Source organism: Tachyglossus aculeatus, chromosome 3 (genome assembly GCF_015852505.1).
Source record: "Tachyglossus aculeatus isolate mTacAcu1 chromosome 3, mTacAcu1.pri, whole genome shotgun sequence".
Lineage (NCBI taxonomy): Eukaryota > Metazoa > Chordata > Mammalia > Monotremata > Tachyglossidae > Tachyglossus > Tachyglossus aculeatus.
In genome coordinates this window covers 17,002,002-17,021,809 of record NC_052068.1, presented here as the reverse complement: position 1 = coordinate 17,021,809, position 19,808 = coordinate 17,002,002, and the positions used below count along the sequence as shown (strand labels likewise).

The window sequence follows — 19,808 nt, the reverse complement described above, 5'->3', positions numbered from 1 at the left end:
ATATTATATTATATTGTATTTAGACTGTGAGCCCACTGCTGGGTAGGGACTGTCTCTATAAGTTGCCAACTTGTACTTCCCAAGCGCTTAGTACAGTGCTCTGCACACAGTAAGCGCTCAATAAATACGATTGATGATGATGATTTATTGAGTGCTTACTATGTGCAAAGCACTGTACTAAGCACTTGAGCACAGTATTAAGCACTTGAAGCTTCTCTGAAGCCGTTAGCAGCGGACAAGCAGCTCAGTGGCTGATCCTCAGAGTTTATGGTGGTTTAAATATTAATGATGGTAGAGAAGCAGCAGGGCTTAGTGGAAAGGGCACGGGTTTGGGAGTCGGAGGCCGTGGGTTCTAATCCCGACTCTGCCGCTTGTCAGCTGGGTGACTTGGGGCAAGTTGCTCAACTTCTCTGTGCCTCAGTTGCCTCATCTGTAAAATGGGGGTGAAGACTGAGCCCCATGTTTATTCTATTTATTTTATTTTGTTAGTATGTTTGGTTTTGTCTCCCCCTTTTAGACTGTGAGCCCACTGTTGGGTAGGGACTGTCTCTATATGTTGCCAACTTGTACTTCCCAAGCGCTTAATACAGTGCTCTGCACACAGGAAGCGCTCAATAAATACGATTGATGATGATGAGACAACCCAGTTATCTTGTATCTACCCCAGCTCTTAGAATAGTGCCCGGCACATAGAAAGCACTTAACAAATACCATTATTATTATTATTTGATGGTAGGGACCGTCTCTATATGTCGCCAACTTGTACTTCCCAAGCGCTTAGTACAGTGCTCTGCACACAGTAAGCGCTCAATCATCATCATCAATCGTATTTATTGATTGCTTACTATGTGCAGAGCATAAAACGGTTGATTGAATGAATGAATGATTTGTTAAGTACTTACTGTGGGCGAGGGACTGTAGTAAGCGCCGAAGGAAGCTCTACCATTGCTATGGCAACCTCAAATGCTCTCCTTCCTCCTTGCCCTCGGTCCTTTCCATTAACCAACGACTTCTCAGACTTGGGGCCATCTTGGGGCATCAGGCCTACGGTCTGCCACTTACGTATGTTCTGTAAAGTGGCCTTGCACAGTGTGTCGCACACAGTGGCTGCACAGCAAATGGCTGTTTCTAATTGTGTTGCTTTCTGGAAGCCCCACCTCTCGTGGATCTATCTAAAACAGAGGGAGAGAGAGAAGGAGAAGATCATCTCCATCACTTCCTGCTCTCCCCCAGGGGAAACTTGGGGCGAAGAATAGAAAAAATGCAAGAGAAAGTGGGTGAAAGTGGGTGAAAAAGAGAGCATATCGAGGAGAGAGGCTTAAGAACGAGTGGGTTGTCGGCTAGAACCGCAGAGAAGCAATGCGTTGAGCAAGAGGATGACATGTCTTATATATGACCTGTATATATGTTTGTATGTATTTATTACTCCATTTATTTTACTTGTACATATCTATTCTATTTATTTTATTTTGTTAATATGTTCTGTTTGGTTCTCTGTCTCCCCCTTCTAGACTGTGAGCCCACTGTCGGGTAGGGACCGTCTCTCTATGTTGCCAACTTGTACTTCCCAAGCGCTTAGTACAGTGCTCTGCACACAGTAAGCGCTCAATAAATGCGATTGATTGATTGATTGTCTTCCTTTGGGGCCCCAGAACTTTATTAGTGGGTGCGTAGGTTTGTACAGTCAGGTCTCCGATGAGAGTTCTTGGAGAATCCGGCTTTAAGGTCTCCTCATGTCTTCCCCAACACTGCACGTATGTGCCCGACCATTTCTTCCCGCATCACCACGCTCTCTGCCCAGATGGATTGGGAAGAATGTTCTCTAATTCCGCTCCCGCATTCTGTCCAAAGTGCCTAGTGAAGGAGCTGAATGTACTGTGTCGGTTGAAAAAAGGAAGAAAAAAATCTGCTGGAGAACGGGGATTGGGGTGGGGTGGGGTGGGGGGATCATGAAAGGGCAGAAAAAACTTCTGGTAACAGAGAGAAAGTGGTAGAAATTGCTTTACTTCCAGTGGTTGGATGTGACGTTCAAGGGGCAGGCATTCATTCGATCGTATTTATTGAGCGCTTACTGTGTGCAGAGCCCCCTTTTTCCTCTCCTTCTCCCCATCCCACCCACCCTGCCTCCTTCCCTTCGCCACAGCACTGGTATATATGTTTGTACAGATTTATTACTCTATTTATTTTACTTGTACTTATTTACTATCCTATTTATTTTGTTAATGGTGTGCATCTAGCTTTATTTCTATCTATTCTGATGACTTGACAACTGTCCACATGCTTTGTTTTGTTGTCTGTCTCCCCCTTCTAGACTGAGAGAGCCCGCTGTTGGGTAGGGACCATCTCTGTATGTTGCCAACTTGTACTTCCCAAGCACTTAATACAGTGCTCTGCACATACTAGGTGCTCAATAAATACGATTGAATGAATTAATGAATGCAGAGTACTGTAATAAGCGCTTGGGAAGTACAAATTGGCAACATATAAGACAGTCCCTACCCAGTAACGAGCTCACAGTTTAGAGGTAGTGTGTCTATCAACTCTGTTCTCTCCCTGCACAGAGTAAGCCCTCAGTGAATACCATTGATTAATTGGTTCCGCTGCTCGGATACATCAGCAAAATTGCAGAGTGTGTAGCTCAGGGTTATGCGTACTGTGGGACACTTAGGACCGTATGTGGCACTTTTACTAGTTTCCTCATTTCATCATCCCCTCTGTAGTTTACAGCGAATATCTTGCCTCTCTTCTGTTCTCTTCCTAGGCTCCCTCCTTTACAAAGGTGCTCAGAGAAGCAGCTCCTGATTTTCTGTTGTGGGGTGTATGTGCAGAATGTGCAGGTCAGTATAAACCTACCAGAAGTTACTCCAAAGACAACTAATTTTCAGCTGTCTTGCTTAAAAAAAGCCAACTATTCATTCATTCAATCACATTTATTGAGCGCTTACTGTGTGCAGGGCACTGTACTAGGGAAGTACAAGTCGGCAACGTATAGAGACGGTCCCTACCCAACAACGGGTTCACAGTCTAGAAGGGGGAGACAGACAACAAAATAAAACACGTAGACAGGTGACAAAACAAAACATGTAGACATACCCTCCTTTCCACCCGTGGTCCCCCCTTAAAGACTGTTAGAGAAATCCTATTTCTCCCTGTTTCCTCTCAACTCCGTTGAGAAGCAGGGTGACGTACTGGAAAAAGCACAGGCCTGGGAGACGGGGGACCTGGGTTCTAATTCCGGCTCCCCCATCTGCCTGCCGTGTGACCTCGGGCAAGTCGTTTAACTTCTCCGGGCCTCAAGCTACCTCGTCTGTAAAATCATCATCATCTTCATCAATCATCTTTATTGAGCGCTTACTATGTGCAGCGCTTGGGAAGTACAAATTGGCAACATATAGAGACAGTCCCTACCCAACAGTGGGCTCACAGTCTAAAAGGGGGAGACAGAGAACAAAACCAAACATACTAACAAAATAAAATAAATAGAATAGATATGTACAAGTAAAATGAATAAATAAATAAACAGAGTAATAAATATGTACAAACATATATACATATATGCAGGTGCTGTGGGGAAGGGAAGGAGGTAAGAAGGGGGGGATGGAGAGGCAGACGAGGGGGAGAGGAAGGAAGGGGCTCAGTCTGGGAAGGCCTCCTAAAATGTGGATCCAAGCCTAGCTCCTCCAATTTGGACCGTGAGCCCTCACGTAGGAGAGGGGCTTTGTTGAGTCTGACGAATTCGAACCTACCCCAGTGCTTGGAACAGGGCTTACCACCAAGGGAGCACTTCACAAGGACGATAACAATTATAATAATAATAATTAAACCCAGGCATTCCCCCATCCCAGTTCCCCGAGTGAACCTGGGTTCCTCCTTCCCAAACACAAATACTCTCAAACTTTATATCTTCTCTTGCGGCTCAGTAGGACCACACCTAGTCATCTTTGGTTTCTGATCCCCCTGCTACCATGGCCCAAAAGCCATCCTCACCTCCCCCCGGGGAGGGACAAACAGGGCCGGGGGAGCGGTCATGAGGGGCTTCTAGCTGGAGAGTTACAATGGCCAGCTAAGGCGGGGATCATCATCATCATCAATCGTATTTATTGAGCACTTACCGTGTGCCGAGCACTGTACCAAGAGATGGAAAGGTGGCCCCGGGCGAGGCCTCATGATACCTGCGGTCTAATCAACAAAGCCTGTTTCTCAATTCTACCGTCAAATGAGTGGCTATTGTCTATTTGTAGAGAGATAGTATGCTTTTACCCAAAGTACAGTAGCCTTTCAGTATAAGCACTTGAAAATTACACCTACTTTTTCAGCATCTCCTCATTGGATGCACGGTTCTTGGGATCCGCGACGAAGCATTAAAATTGGGTGAGAGGACAAAACCGTAATGGATTGAGGCGGCCAGGCCACTGCGCCGCACCCAGACTAATAGCTTAATTTCCCAGAACTGCCCCACTTCTACGGGAGACATTATTGGAGGTTGGTGATGCAATGCAAAAGAAGCGTTAGATCCTTGAAGAAAGGGGGTATATATACTAGAATAAAAAAAATTGGATCGGGGAATGGGTTTTATTTCGGTGAGCACACCTTCCAGGAAAATTAGATCAGGTTGAGAGGTCCGTTTTACCACTTTGCCCATCTTCAAAGCCCTGCTAAAGTCATATCTCATCATCATCATCATCAATTGTATTTATTGAGCGCTTACTGTGTGCAGAGCACTGTACTCAGTGCTTGGAAAGTACAAATTGGCAACACATAGAGACAGTCCCTACCCAACAGTGGGCTCACAGTCTAAAAGGGGGAGACAGAGAACAAAACCAAACATACCAACAAAATAAATAGGATAGATATGTACAAGTAAAATAAATAAATAAATAAATAGAGTAATAAATATGTACAACCATATATACATATGCATTATACATCTCCTACATATACATAATGTATGTGCATTATACATTATACAGATATATACATCTCCTCCTAACTATCCTCTCACTTCCCCACCCTATTTGCCCTCCTGTCTGTATCACCTGTGCACTTAGGTCTGTACCTCTTAAGCCCTCTGTTATTTGCCTCGCAGCACTTAGGGGAAGCGTCAGACTAGAGGTACCTATCATAATTTTAATGTCGGTCTCCCCCACTAGAGTGTAAGCTCCTTGAGTGTTGGGATAATGCGTGCCAGTTCAATTAATCAATGATATTTATTGATTGATCGATTCCCCCTTATGCAAGAGAACTTTACTAAGTGGTCGGGAACGTGCCGTATAATAGAGTTGGAAGATGTGATATCTGCCCACAGGACTTTACGGTCTTCAGGGGAAGGCAGACATTAAATAACAGGAGAAATAATAATAATATTGGCATTTATTAAGCGCTTACTATGTGCAAAGCGCTGTTCTAAGCGCTGGGGAGGATACAAGGTGATGAGGCTGTCCCACAGGGGGCTCACAGTCTTCATCCCCGTTTTGCAGATGAGGTAACTGAGGCCCAGAGAAGTGAAGTGACTTGCCCAAAGTCACACAGCTGACAAGTGTTGGAGCCGGGATTTGAACCCATGACCTCTGGCTCCAGAGCCCAGGCTCTTTCCACTGAGCCACGCTGCTTCTCTAAATATAGAGTATAAGGTTATGTACTTAAGTGTCATGGGGCGGGGAGAGAAGCAGCATGGCTCAGTGGAAGGAAAACGGCTTTGGAGTCAAAGGTCATGGGTTCAAATCCCAGCTCCGCCACTTGTCAGCCGTGTGACTTTGGGCAAGACACCTCACTTCTCTGGGCCTCAGTTCCCTCATCTGTAAAATGGGGATGAAGACTGTGAGCCCCCCCCACCGTGGGACAACCTGATCACCTTGTATCCTCCCCAGTGCTTAGAACAGTGTCTTGCACATAGTAAGTGCTTAATAAATGCCGTAATTATTATAATTATCATAGTGCTTAGGGAAGCAGCGTGGCTCAGTGGAAAGAACCCGGGCTTTGGAGTCAGAGATCATGGGTTCAAATCCCGGCTCCACCAATTGTCAGCTGTGTAACTTTGGGCAAGTCACTTAACTTCTCTGTGCCTCAGTTCCCCCATCTGTAAAATGGGGATTGACTGTGAGCCCCCCGTGGGACAACCTGATCACCTTGTAACCTCCCCAGCGCTTAGAACAGTGCTTTGCCCATAGTAAGCGCTTAATAAATGCCATTATAATTATTATTATTATGCAACGTCAAGTGCGTGGCCGACGCAGAGGGGAGGCTCTGCACATAGTAAGCGCTCAATAAATACGATTGATTGATTGGATAGAGAAAATGGCTGAATCGGGGAAGGCCTCTGGGAGCAGATGTGATTTTTAGGAGGGTTTTGAAGGCGATAAAAGTGGTGGCCTCTCGGATGAGAAGCGGGAGGGAGAACGTGGGCAAGGAGTCGGGATCAAATAGGTGAGATCGCGGTACCGAGAGAAGGTTGGCTTTAGAGGAGCGGACTCCTCTCAAGCAGATGGGATTGAAATAGGAGGTCGCTGAGGTAAAGGAAGGCGATTCTCTCCCTAGCCCGTCGAAGCAGCGTGGCGTACTGTATAGAGCACAGGCCTGTATGTCAGCAGGACGTGGGTTCTAATCCCAGGTCCTCCACATGTCTGCTGTGTGATCTTGGGCAAGTCACCTAACTTCTCTGGGCCTCAGTTGCCTCATCTGGAAAATGGGGATTGAGACTGTGAGCCCCATGTGGGACACTGGGACTTCTAGACTGTGAGCCCGTCGTTGGGTAGGGACCGTCTCTATATGTTGCCGACTTGGACTTCCCAAGCTCTTAGCACAGTGCTCTGCGCACAGTAAGCGCTCAATAAATACGATTGAATGAATGAATGAATGACAGGGGACTGTGTCCAACCTTATTAACTTGTATCTACTCCAGCGCTTAGAACAGTGCTTGGCACATAGTAAGCACTTAGCAAGTACTGTAATATATTACTCTATTTTATTTGTACGTATTCTATTTATTTTATTTTGTTAATATGTTTTGTTCTCTGTCTCCCCCTTCTAGACTGTGAGCCCACTGTTGGGTAGGGACTGTATATGTTGCCAACTTGTGCTTCCCAAGCGCTTAGCACAGTGCTCTGCACACAGTAAGCGCTCAATAAATACGATTGATTGAATGAATGAATGACAGGGGACTGTGTCCAACCTGATTAACTTGTATCCACTCCAGCGCTTAGAACAGTGCTTGGCACATAGTAAGCACTTAACAAGTACTGTAATATCTAACTACGTATTATAATGTGATCTGCACACAGTAGGCCCTTAAGATAATTCAATCGATCGCTGGTATTTTTGAAGACTTCTTGCAATCTACCGCAGGGACCTTTTCTGGTCTTATACATTGTTTCCCAGTTCACTTGTGGATGATTGTTACAGTGTCTGTCATATTTTCTTCTTATTTTATTAGAGGGCCCTTCTTTTTTGCCAATTCAATTGGTCTAAAGCCCCTCTCCATGGCACCAGGAGGACTGGGTTTTGCGTGGCTCCTGGGAATAATGCCTTATTTAACGTTTATTACTACCCTTTTAGATATACACAACTGCCAACTGGCAAATTGGGCCTCGGGTAATATTGAGGGAGAGGGTGTTCTCCAGCACTTTGGGTTGTTGAGCCGCCTCTTTGTGCTTCAGCGCAGAGCATTATTGCTATTAGATTAACTTTAGTATTAGTAGCAATAATCGTTCTTCCAACTTATGAATCAGCTTCTCTCCTATTAGATTAACTTTAGTGTTAGTAGTTATAATCGTTCTTCCAACTTATGAATCAGTTTCTCTCCTCTAGCAAAAATAAGGCACATACTGACAACTTCAGATCATTTCTGCATTGGTTGCCCACCAATCACTGTGGCTCAGTGGAAGGAGCCTGGGCTTTGGAGTCAGAGGTCATGGGTTCAAATCCCGACCCCGCCACTTGTCAGCTGTGTGACCTTGGGCAAGTCACTTCACTTCTCTGGGCCTCAGTTCCCTCAACTGTAAAATGGGGATAAAGACTGTGAGCCCCCCGTGGGACAACCTGATCACCTTGTAACCTCCCCAGTGCTTAGAACAGTGCTTTGCACATAGTAAGCGCTTAATAAATGCCATTATTATTATATTATCATTATTATTCAAGCGCCTCCACAGTCAGTTCCAAAGACTCCCAATAATAATTATTATTAATAATAACTGTGGTATCTAAGTGCTTACTATGTGCCAAGCACTGTCGAAAGCACGGGGGTGGATACAAGCAAATCGGATTGGACACGGTCCCTGTCCCATGGAGGGCTCACAGACTTAATCCCCATTTTACAGATGAGGGAACTGAGGCACAGAGAAGTGATTTGCTCAGCAGCCAAGTGGTGGATCCAAGATTAAAACCCAAGTCCTCCTGTCTCCTAGGCCACGCTGCTTCTCTGTCATCCTAACACCTGCTCTGTGAAAGCGCTGATGGAGGGTGTAATACAGGCCCCAGGTTTGAGGTTGTCAACTGTCCCCCCGAACCATTTATTGGTCCAGAGCATTTGGTTGCTAGCGCTTAGTACAGTGCTTTGCACACAGTAAGCGCTCAATAAATACGATTGATTGATGGTCTGAAAATGGACTCTATGCAATTGAATGCAATTGACTCTATGCAATTGAATGCAATTGAATTCAAGCACTTAGTACAGTGCTCTGCACATAGTAAGCGCTCAATAAATACGATTGATTGATTGAATGTTCCTCTGGGAAAGGAACTGTGTCTCTAATTGTCTGCTCTCTAATAATGATTATAACAGTTGTGGTATTAGCGCTTTCTGTGTGCCAGTCTCTGGGAAAGATACAAGGTAATCAGTTTGGGCACAGTCCCTGTCCCATGTGGGACGCTGCTTTATAGAAGCAGCGTGGCTCAGTGGAAAGAGCCCGGGCTTTGGAGTCAGAGGTCATGGGTTCGAATCCCAGCTCCGCCACTTGTCAGCTGGGTGACTTTGGGCAAGTCACTTCACTTCTCTGGGCCTCAGTTCCCTCATCTGGAAAATGGGGATTAAGTCTGTGAGCCCCACATGGGACACCTTGATTACCTTGTATCTACCCCAGCGCATAGAACAGTGCTTTGCACGTAGTAAGCGCTTAATAAATGCCATTATTATTATTATTATTATGTGGGGCTCAGACTTATTCTGTGAGCCCGTCGTTGGGTAGGGACCGTCTCTAAATGTTGCCGTTTTGTACTTCCCAAGCGCTTAGTACAGTGCTCTGCACACAGCGCTTAAGAAATGCGATGGAATGAATGAATGAATTCTCCATTTTAGGAATCAATTCAGTCGTGTTTATGAATCGCATAATAATAATAATAATGATGGCATTTGTTAAGCGCTTACTATGTGCAAAGCACTGTTCTAAGCGCTGCGGGGGATACAAGGTGATCAGGTTGTCCCATGTGGGGCTCACAGTCTTAATCCCCATTTTACAGATGAGGGAACTGAGGCCCAGAGAAGTGAAGTGACTTGCCCAAGGTCACACAGCAGACATGTGGTGGAGCCAGGATTCGAACCCATGACTTCTGACTCCAAAGCCCGAGCTCTTTCCACTGAGCCACGCTGCTTCTCTGACAGTGCTCTGCACACAGTAAGCGGTCAATAAATACGATTGAATGAATTCTCCATTTTAGAAATCAATTTATTCATTCAGTCGTATGTATTAAACACTTACTGAATGCAAAGCGCTGAACTAAGTGCTTTGGAATAATAATAATACTGATAATAATGGCATTTGTTAAGCGCTTACTATGTGCAAAGCACTGTTCTAAGCGCTGGGGAATTACAAGGTGATCAGGTTGTCCCTCGGGGGGCTCACAGTCTTAGTCCCCATTTTACAGATGAGGTAGCTGAGGCCCAGAGAAGTGAAGTGACTTGCCCAAAGTCACACAGCTGACAACCAGTTGAAACTACAATACAACAACAAACAGTGACATTCCCTGCCCACAATGAGCTCACAGTCTAAAGAGGACTGAGGTAACTCAGTTACAAGTTAAGTGACTTGGTCAAGGTCACACGGCGGGCAAGGAGAGAAACTGGGATTAGAACTCAGGTCCTCGCACTCCCAGGCCTGTGCTCTTTCCACTAGACCATGCTTCTGCCCCCGTAGATGATCAGTAAAAATTGATAAATTTGCTTGTTTTATGATTTTAGGTCACTGTTGAAGTGAATTCGCTTATCCGTAGTAAGCCACCTAATACGTAAAACCTCTTTGGTGTAGTTTTGAGCTACTTGCAATTTTATTTTATTCGATTATTTTCCACCAGGAAGAGACCATTACCTTGTTAAATGTTCAGTAGTAATAAAGAAGTGATTATAGCCTTTTAGGGTTTTTCCACATTTCCACGGAGGTAAACGTTACTCCGGTTACTTGATAGGCTCCGAAGAGAAGGTTTGTCCCATGTGCGAACTGGAAAATGAAAAAAAATGATGACAGGTTTAAATTAATTCCGTTACAAAAGTTCAGTATGAACTGGCCTAAAAGCAATGTGGGCCGATACCTAAATGGAAGGTAAATTCATGGTTCAATACAAATTATTTCTTGGGACAGAGAAAATGACCTTGAAAGGCTTCGGAACTAATCTGATTGCATCTTATACCTAATCTATATCTTGATCTCGTCTATGCTGACCTCCCATCCACCTCCTGCCTCTGGCCTGGATAGCCCTCCCTCCTCTTTCATTCACTCATTCATTCAATCGTATTTATTGAACGCTTACTGTGTGCAGAGCACTGTACTAAGCGCTTGGGAAGTACAAGTTGGCAACATATAGAGACAGTCCCTACCCAACAGCAGGCTCACAGTCTAGAAGGGGGAGACAGACAACAAAACAAAACATATTAACAAAATAAAATAAATAGAATAGTAAATATGTACAATTAAAACAGAGTAATAAATCTGTACAAACATATATACAGGTGCTGTGGGGGAGGGAAGGAGGGAAGATGGGGGGACGGAGGGGGGAGAAGAAGGAAGGGGCTCAGTCTGGGAAGGCCTCCTGGAGGAGGTGAGCTCTCAGTAGGGCCTTGAAGGGAGGAAGAGAGCTAGCTTGGCGGATGGGCAGAGGGAGGGCATTCCAGGCCCGGGGGAGGACGTGGGCCGGGGGTCGACGGCGGGACAGGTGAGAGCGAGGTACGGTGAGGAGATCAGCGGTGGAGGAGCGGAGGGTGCGGGCTGGGCTGGAGAAGGAGAGAAGGGAGGTGAGGTAGGAGGGGGCGAGGGGATGGACAGCCTTGAAGCCCAGGGTGAGGAGTTTCTGCCTGATGCGCAGATTGACTGGTAGCCACTGGAGATTTTTGAGGAGGGGAGTAACATGCCCAGAGCGTTTCTGCCCAAAGATGATCCGGGCAGCAGCGTGAAGTATAGACTGAAGTGGGGAGAGGTAGGAGGATGGGAGTTCAGAGAGGAGGCTGATGCAGTAGTCCAGTCGGGATAGGGTGAGAGCTTGAATGAGCAAGGCATCAGTATGGATGGAGAGGAAAGGGCGGGTCTTGGCAATGTTGCGGAGGTGAGAGCGGCAGGTTTTGGTGACGGATTGGATGTGAGGGGTGAACGAGAGAGCGGAGTCAAGGATGACACCAAGGTTGCGGGCTCGTGAGATGGGAAGGATGGTAGTGATGTCTACAGTGATGGGAAAGTCAGGGAGAAGGCAGGGTTTGGGAGGGAAGATTAGGAGTTCAGTCTTGGACATATTGAGTCCAAGGAGCCTACTCGCTCCTTGGGTTTCGTCGCTCCCACCGCCAACCTCTTGCTTGCACCCTTCCTGGAACTCCATCATCCTTCATATCAGACAGTCTGCAGCTCCTCCATCTTCAAAGCCCCAGTGAAATCACATTTCCTCCGGAGGCTTTTCCCAATTTAATTTCCAAACGTTACCCATCTGTGTCGGCCAAACTGCCACTTTAGCACTTCCACACTACCTACGCATTTAAGTTCTCGCATTCCCTGGAAGCCCTGAGGTACATCTTCCATGCACCGTGGCTAAAGCACCAACTCCTCTACATATTCTTCCTCCCATGGCATTTATCAAGTGCTTATTATTTTCCAAGCACTGTCCTAGGCATGGGGGTAGATACTGGATTATCAGATCACTTACAGCCCCTGTTCTGCCTGAGGCTCACAATCTAACTGGTGGAGAGAAGCGGATGATTTTCCCTACTGTACGGATGAGGAGATTGAGGTACGTGGAGTTGAGTGGCTCACCCAAGGTCTCACAGCAGGCAATTGGCAGAGTTGAGACTAAAGATCCTGTCTCCCAGGCTCTTCGCAACTGACCGTCCTGCCTTCTGTTCAATTCCTTTTAGTGTCAGTCAAGACGAGGGACTTGAGGGCAAGGATGATGCCTGCTAATTTTTCATACTCTCCCAAGTGCTTAATACAGTGCTTGCATATTAACAGTGGCTGTTTAAGAGGAAATAAGCCATAAATCTAGGCAGTCTCTCAAAAGGTCACCTTGTCCTTCGGGGAGGGAAAGTGTCCATTAATTCCGTTAGGTTGTAGTCAGTCAGTCATATTGAGAGCCTGTTATTTGCAGAGCACTGTACTAAGCCCTTGGGAGAGTAATGTACAGCAATAAGCAGACACATTCCCTGCCCACAATGAGCTTACAGTCTAGACGGGGAGACAGACATCAATGTCAATAAATTACACAAGGGCTGTGGGGCCGGGAGGGGGGATTAATAAAGGGAGCAAGTCAGGGTGACGCAGTGTGGGAGGGGAGGAAAGGAAAGCTTAGTCAGGGAAGGCCTCTTGGAGGAGATGTGCTTTGAATTGGGGGAGAGTGGTCGTCTGTCAGAGATCATCATCATCAATCGTATTTATTGAGCGCTTACTGTGTGCAGAGCACTGTCCTAAGCGCTTGGGAAGTACAAGGTGGCAACATATAGAGACAGTCCCTACCCAACAGTGGGCTCACAGTCTAAAAGGAGATGAGGAGGGAGGGCGTTCCAGGCCAGAAAAGCAGGACGTGGGCGGGACATCGGCCGTGAGGGAGACGAGATTGAAGTACAGTGGGAAGGTTAGTATTAGAAAAGTGAAGCGTCGGGGCTGGGTTGTAGTAGGAGAGTAGTGAGGTGAGGTAGGAGGGGGCAAGGTGACTCAACCTCACAGAATTAATGGACACTTTTCCTGCCCGAAGGACATGGTGACCTTTTGAGAGACTGCCTAGATTTATGGCTTATTTCCTCTTTAACAGCCACTGTTAATATGCAAGCAGTGTATTAAGCACTTGGGAGAGTATGAAAAATCAGCAGGCACCATCCTTGCCCTCAAGTCCCTCGTCTCGATTGACACTAAAGTACTCTAAAGCCTCTGGTGAGGAGTTTCTGTGTGTTGCGAAGCTGGCGGGGCAACCCCTGGAGTTTCTTGAGGAGTGGGGATACGTGGCCTGACCGTTTTTGTAGACTCCACGCTAGGTTATCCCCTACTTTTTCCCCAAACCTTTGTTATTCAGCCCTGTCAGATTCGGGGCACGTCTAGTCGTTTCTATAATGGGGTGGGGAAAATCTACAGCAAATTCATATTCACGTCTATCTCCCCCTTCAAACTATAAGCTCATTATGGGCAGGGAGTGCTGATTCCACTGTATTGTATTCTTCCAGGCACTTCCTGCAGTGCTCTGCATTTAATAAGCACTGAATAAATATGACTGATTGATAAAAACTGTAATATACTGACTGAATAAGAAGTGCCTTCCCCTCTTCCTTAGCTCTTTTCAGAGCAACAGCCATTTCATTGCTTCAACAGATTTGCTTGGAGAGAGAGGGACAGCCAAGAAAGACTATTTTCAGTGATTTCCCAGGGAAACCAGCATGGGTAGTGATTTTATTTAAATGATAAACTGAATCTTTCGAGCTCAAGATGATGGCCATAGCAGGTCTTGGTTCATTTGATTCTTTTTTTTTTCCTGCAAATGTTCCAAATTATTTGGTGGGGAAAGAGTACGGCCAGAACGGCACAGAGCTCAGTAATTGTACGTCTGTGGGAACATAAATCCCTTCCTTCCTCTGCCCCTCGTCCCCCTCTCCATCCCCCCCATCTTGCCTCCTTCCCTTCCCCACAGCACCTGTATATATGTATATATGTTTGTACATATTTATTACTCTATTTATTTTACTTGTACATATCTATTCTATTTATTTTATTTTGTTAGTATGTTTGGTTTTGTTCTCTGTCTCCCTCTTGTAGACTGTGAGCCCACTGTTGGGTAGGGACTGTCTCTATATGTTGCCAAATTGTACTTCCCAAGCACTTAGTACAGTGCTGTGCACACTGTAAGCGCTCAATAAATACGATTGATGATGAAGATAAATCAGGGTGTGCGCATTAGGATACCTGAATTTACCTGTACAATTGAGGGGTTGGGATGTAGTTGCAAAACACAGCAGGGGTGGGAACTGAATCTTGTCATAAGCAAGACTTCCATTCATTCAGCCACTCGTTCATTCTTATTTATTGAGCTCTTACTGTGTGCACAGCACTGGACTAAACGCTTGGAAAGTACAATTCGGCAACAGAGACAATCCTTTCCCAACAACAGGTTCACAGTCTAGAAGAGGGGAGACACAACAAAGCAAAACAAGTAGACAGGCATCAATAGTATCAATGTAAGCTGAATGATAGATACATACACATCATTAATAAAATAAATAGAATAATAAATATGTGTGTATATACACAAGTGCTGTAGATTCGCCCTTTCCTCTCCATCCCAACCGCTATCTTGTCGGTACAATCTCTTATCCTCTCCCGACTGGATTTCTGCATCAGCCTCCTTTCTGATCTCCCATCCTCCTGTCTCTCCCCGCTTCGGTCTATACTTCGCTCCGCTTTCCGGATTATCCTTTGACAGACACGCTCAGGGCACGTCACCCCCCTCCTCAAAAATCTCCAGTGGTTGCCGATCAACCTTCGCATCAAGCAAAAACTCCTCCCGCTCTGCAGCAGCGGGCTGGTCACATCGCTGACCCTGGAAAAAAGCTTCAGGGGATTCCTCCTTTCTCCTTACCCTCCTTTCCCACTCTCCCTACCCTTTCCCAAGTCTTCCCTGCTATTAAGGGGCAGAACCTTAATCTTCAAAATGTTACGGACACCCAGATTTTTTAAACCCAATTGGGAAGTGCCTGTGTATGTTAGTGCGTACGTATTCCTCCTTTTTCCTAATTTGGCCTGTTTCTTCTCCCCTCCCCGTCTTTTATTCCAACTTAATATCGATCATTCAAGGGTATTTATTGAGTACTGTGTACACAGCACTGTACTAAACCCTCCAGATAGTACAGTGCAACAGAGATGCACGGCAATACTCATATGCCCCTTTATAATTTCAACTCAGTCCTGAGAGTTGGCTTTGGACTTTCAAAGTCATTCGGTTAATCGATGCTACGCTGACATCCCTTATGATCCCTTTAGGTCTTGCTGGTTGTTTTCTTGGTTGGGGATCATGTTGATTTATCTGTTTAATTGCTTTCCTCTCTATTCATGCTTATCGTCTCCAGCAGTAGGCTTTTATTCTTCCCCCGGCCTTCTGACAGCTCCGTAAAGCAGGCTTATCACCTCTGGTACTGGAGTCCGGACAGACTCTGAGATATGATAGAAGGTTACGGTTCTGTAATAATAATGATAGCATTTGTTAATCAATCAATCAGTTGTATTTATTGAGCACTTACTGTGTGCAGAGCACTGTACTAAGCACTTGGGAAGTAGAAGTTGGCAACATATAGAGACAGTCCCTACCCAACAGTGGGCTCACAGTCTAAAAGGGGGAGACAGAGAACAAAACCAAACATACTAACAAAATAAAATAAATAGAATAAATATGTACAAGTAAAATAGAGTAATAAATATGTACAAACATATATACAGGTGCTGTGGGGAAGGGAAGGAGGTAAGATGGGGGGGATGGAGAGGGGGATGAAGGGGAGAGAAAGGAAGGGGCTCAGTCTGGGAAGGCCTCCTGGAGGAGGTGAGCTCTCAGTAGGGCCTTGAAGGGAGGAAGAGAGGATTCGATACCTAGTCTCCCTTTCCCACAGTCTAAGTAATCATAATAATAATATAATTTAAGTTCTTACTCAGTATCAAGCCCTGTACTAAATGCTGGGGTAGATCCAAGGTAATCCCTGGGGACTGTCCAACCGGATTATCTTGTATCTACCCCAGCATTTAGTACAGGGCTTGATACTGAGTAAGCGCCCAACAGATATTATTATTGTTGTTATTATTATTATTGAGCGATTGTATTCACTCAGTAATATTGAGTGCTTACTGTGTGCAGAGCACTGTACTAAGCACTTGGGAAGTACAAGTCGGCAACATATAGTGACGGTCCCTACCCAACAACGGGCTCACAGTCTAGAAGGGGGAGACAGACAACAAAACAAAATTTGTAGACAGGTGTCAAAACCATCAGAATAAGTAGAATTATAGCTACATGCAAATCATTAATAAAATAAATAGAGTAGTAAATAGGTACAAGTAAAATAGAGTAATAAATATGTACAAGCAGCGTGGCTCAGTGGAAAGAGCCCGGGCTTGGGAGTCAGAGGTCATGGGTTCAAATCCCTGCTCCGGCAATTGTCAGCTGTGTGACTTCGGGCAAGTCACTGAACTTCTCTGGGCCTCAGTTACCTCATCTGGAAAATGGGGATTAAGACTGTGAGCCCCACGTGGGGCAACCTGATCACCTCGTATCTTCCCCAGAGCTTAGAACGGTGCTTTCCACATAGTAAGTGCTTTAAAAATGCCATTGTTATTATTATTAATATATACAAGTGTCGTTGGGCGGGGGGGTGTTGTAGCACTGTCCTATAAATTTGGAGGACGTGGTCGTATGCAAAACACTTCATCCACTCCTTAAGGAGGTAGAACAGGATCACTTACTTTTATAATATTAATTGTGTTTGTTAAAGTACTTACTGCGTGCCAAGCACTGTACGGAGCCCTGGGATCAATCCAGGACAGTCGGGTCGACAGAGACCATTTCCCACTTGGGGCTCACAGTCCAGGTGACATCAAAAGGCCAGGTGGAATCACCAACGTGCTACTATCATCATCATCATCAATCGTATTTATTGAGCGCTTACTATGTGCAGAGCACTGTACTAAGCGCTTGGGAGGTACAAATTGGCAACATGTAGAGACAGTGCCTACCCAACAGTGGGCTCACAGTCTAAAAACTATCTGGATAGAGTCAGTTCACCCGTATCCAGCTAGTGTTTTGCCCCCCTCCGTTACTGTAACTCCGTTACTGGAGAAGCAGCGTGGTTCAGTGGAAAGAGCCCGGGCTTTGGAGTCAGAGGTCATGGGTTCAAATCCCGACTCCGCCAACTGTCCGCCGTGTGACTTTGGGCAAGTCACTTCACTTCTCTGGGCCTGTGTTCCCTCATCTGTAAAATGGGGATGAAGACTGTGAGCCCCCCATGGGACAACCTGATCACCTTGTATCCTCCCCAGCGCTTAGAACAGTGCTTTGCACATAGTAAGCGCTTAATAAATACTTTTATTATTATTATTATACTGTAGGTCAGGTGAGGAGAATGGCAGCCAGGCGGCTACTGGCGGCTGAGCTGTGAGAGGACTGAAGGCGGGGACCAAAGAAGCATTTTAGATACTGACTGAAGCCAGACTTTAGATGTGGTATGGTCATGGGCTCAGGGTGACAGTAACAGTTGGCAGGCTAGCCTGAAGAGTGACATTTAGAAATCAATCAATCAATCGTATTTATTGAGCGCTTACTGTGTGCAGAGCACTGTACTAAGCGCTTGGGAGGTACAAGTTGGCAACATCTAAAGACGGTCCCTACCCAACAGGGGGCTCACAGTCTAGAAGGGGGAGACGGAGAACAAAACCAAACATATTAACAAAATAAAATAAATAGAATAGATAGGTCCAAGTAAAATAGAGTAATAAATCTGTACAAACATCTGTACAGGTGCTGTGGGGAAGGGAAGGAGGTAAGGCAGGGGGGATGGAGAGGGGGAGGAGGGGGAGAGGAAGGAGGGGGCTCAGTGGAAATGGTGTGAGCCCCTTAGCCGGGCACTACAGGAGACTTGTGATACCAAGAGGCCAAATCAGAAGCAACTCCAGGCAGGTCAGGAGGAGGATGGGACCGTCTGTGCCCACGTGAGCAGCGTGGCTCAGTGGAAAGAGCCCGGGCTTTGGAGGCAGAGGTCATGGGTTCAAACCCCAGCTCCGCCAATTGTCAGCTGTGTGACTTCAGGCAAGTCACTTCACTTCTCCGGGCCCCAGTTCCCTCATTTGGAAAATGGGGATTAAGACTGTGAGCCCCACGTGGGACAACAGGATCGCCTTGTATCCCCCCAGCGCTTAGAACAGTGCTTTGCACATAGTAAGTGCTTAACAAATGCCATCATTATTATTATTATGTGGCGCCCAAGGAACTGCCGATGGATCGGTCATGCTCACCTGCCTTTCTGGCCACACGTACAGGCATGGCTCATCTCACTCACAGTATTTGTATTAATGCCTGTCTCACCCTCTTAGCTGTGAGCTCATTGTGGGCAGGGAATGGGTTTGATAATAATAATAATAATGATGGCATTTATTAAGCGCTTACTATGTGCAAAGTACTGTTCTAAGCGCTGGGGAGGTTACAAGGTGATCAGGTTGTCCCAAGGGGGGGCTCACAGTCTCAATCCCCATTTCCAGATGAGGTAACTGAGGCCCAGAGAAGTGAAGTGACTTGCCCAAAGTCACACAGCTAAGTGGCGGAGTTGGGATTTGAACCCATGACCTCTGGCTCCAAAGCCCGGGCTCTTTCCACTGAGCCACGGGGCTTGTTATATTGTACTCTCCCAAGTGCTTAGTACAGTGCTTTGCACACAGTAAACGCTCATTCATTCATTCATTCAATCGTATTTGTTGAGTGCTTACTGTGTACAGAGCACTGTGCTAAGCGCTTGGGAAGTACAAGTCGGCAACATATAGAGATGGTCCCTACCCAACAATGGGCTCACAGTCTAGAAGCTCAGTAAATGCAATTAATAATAATAAGAAATGACAGACATATTTCTGCCCATGGTGACCTCACAGTCAAGGTTCCTCGGAGTGAGAGTGGAGTTGACCCTTTGTGGTGTGAGTTTTATTGTTGCGCCCAAAATATATAAGGTATCATCATCAATCGTATTGAGCGCTTACTGTGTGCAGAGCACTGTACTAAGCGCTTGGGAAGTACAAATTGGCAACATATAGAGACAGTCCCTACCCAACAGTCGGCTCACAGTCTAAAAGTATCCATAAGTTTATGTAAGAAGTCTTAATGGGTTTATAGTGTGAGATGAAAGCCAGAGAACATGAGACTTATTCCCTTTCCTCATTGCAGAGTTTCCCCATAAGTCGGGATGTCGTTGATTCTTTAAGTCTTGTCTTTCATTTTTAAATCTGAAGGAGCTACAAGGTGCCTGACTAGACTAAGGTTTTGCAAAATGAATTTGAGTAGATTTGGAGAGGGAAGTTGCCTTGGCAAAAAACATAAACATATAGGCATAAATGGGGGAAGTACAGGAATTCGGGAAAAAACGAAGTGTTTCTTTTAAAACTAAATATACTTATTTTAGTTCCCTTCATCGCACTGGTAAGCTGTCCAGCACAGTGTCTTTGGAAGTTGTTAAAATTCTCAGCAGAATGTCATAGTGAAATGCTGGACCTTTTTTTGTTTGTTTAACAGAGGGATGCCGGCTCCTTTATTTGCAGTTTATGGCTATGTTAAAAAAGCAAATTAGATTTTTTTTTTTTTATTCTCTTCATAGCAGCACTTATTGTGGGCCGAGAACAGTGTGT

General features: G+C 45.7%; 1 protein-coding gene across 5 annotated transcripts in view; it reads left to right on the top strand.

Moving 5' to 3' along the window:
* The first annotated feature begins 2,752 nt into the window (after positions 1-2,752).
* The window catches only part of MAPK8 (mitogen-activated protein kinase 8), a 91,641-nt gene continuing 74,585 nt past the window's right edge, over positions 2,753-19,808 (top strand). For all 5 annotated transcript variants that reach the window (XM_038744439.1, XM_038744438.1, XM_038744442.1 and 2 more), the window contains exon 1: positions 2,753-2,837. The gene's annotated coding sequence lies outside the window, so the exon portion shown is untranslated. The remainder of the gene's footprint in view (positions 2,838-19,808) is intronic.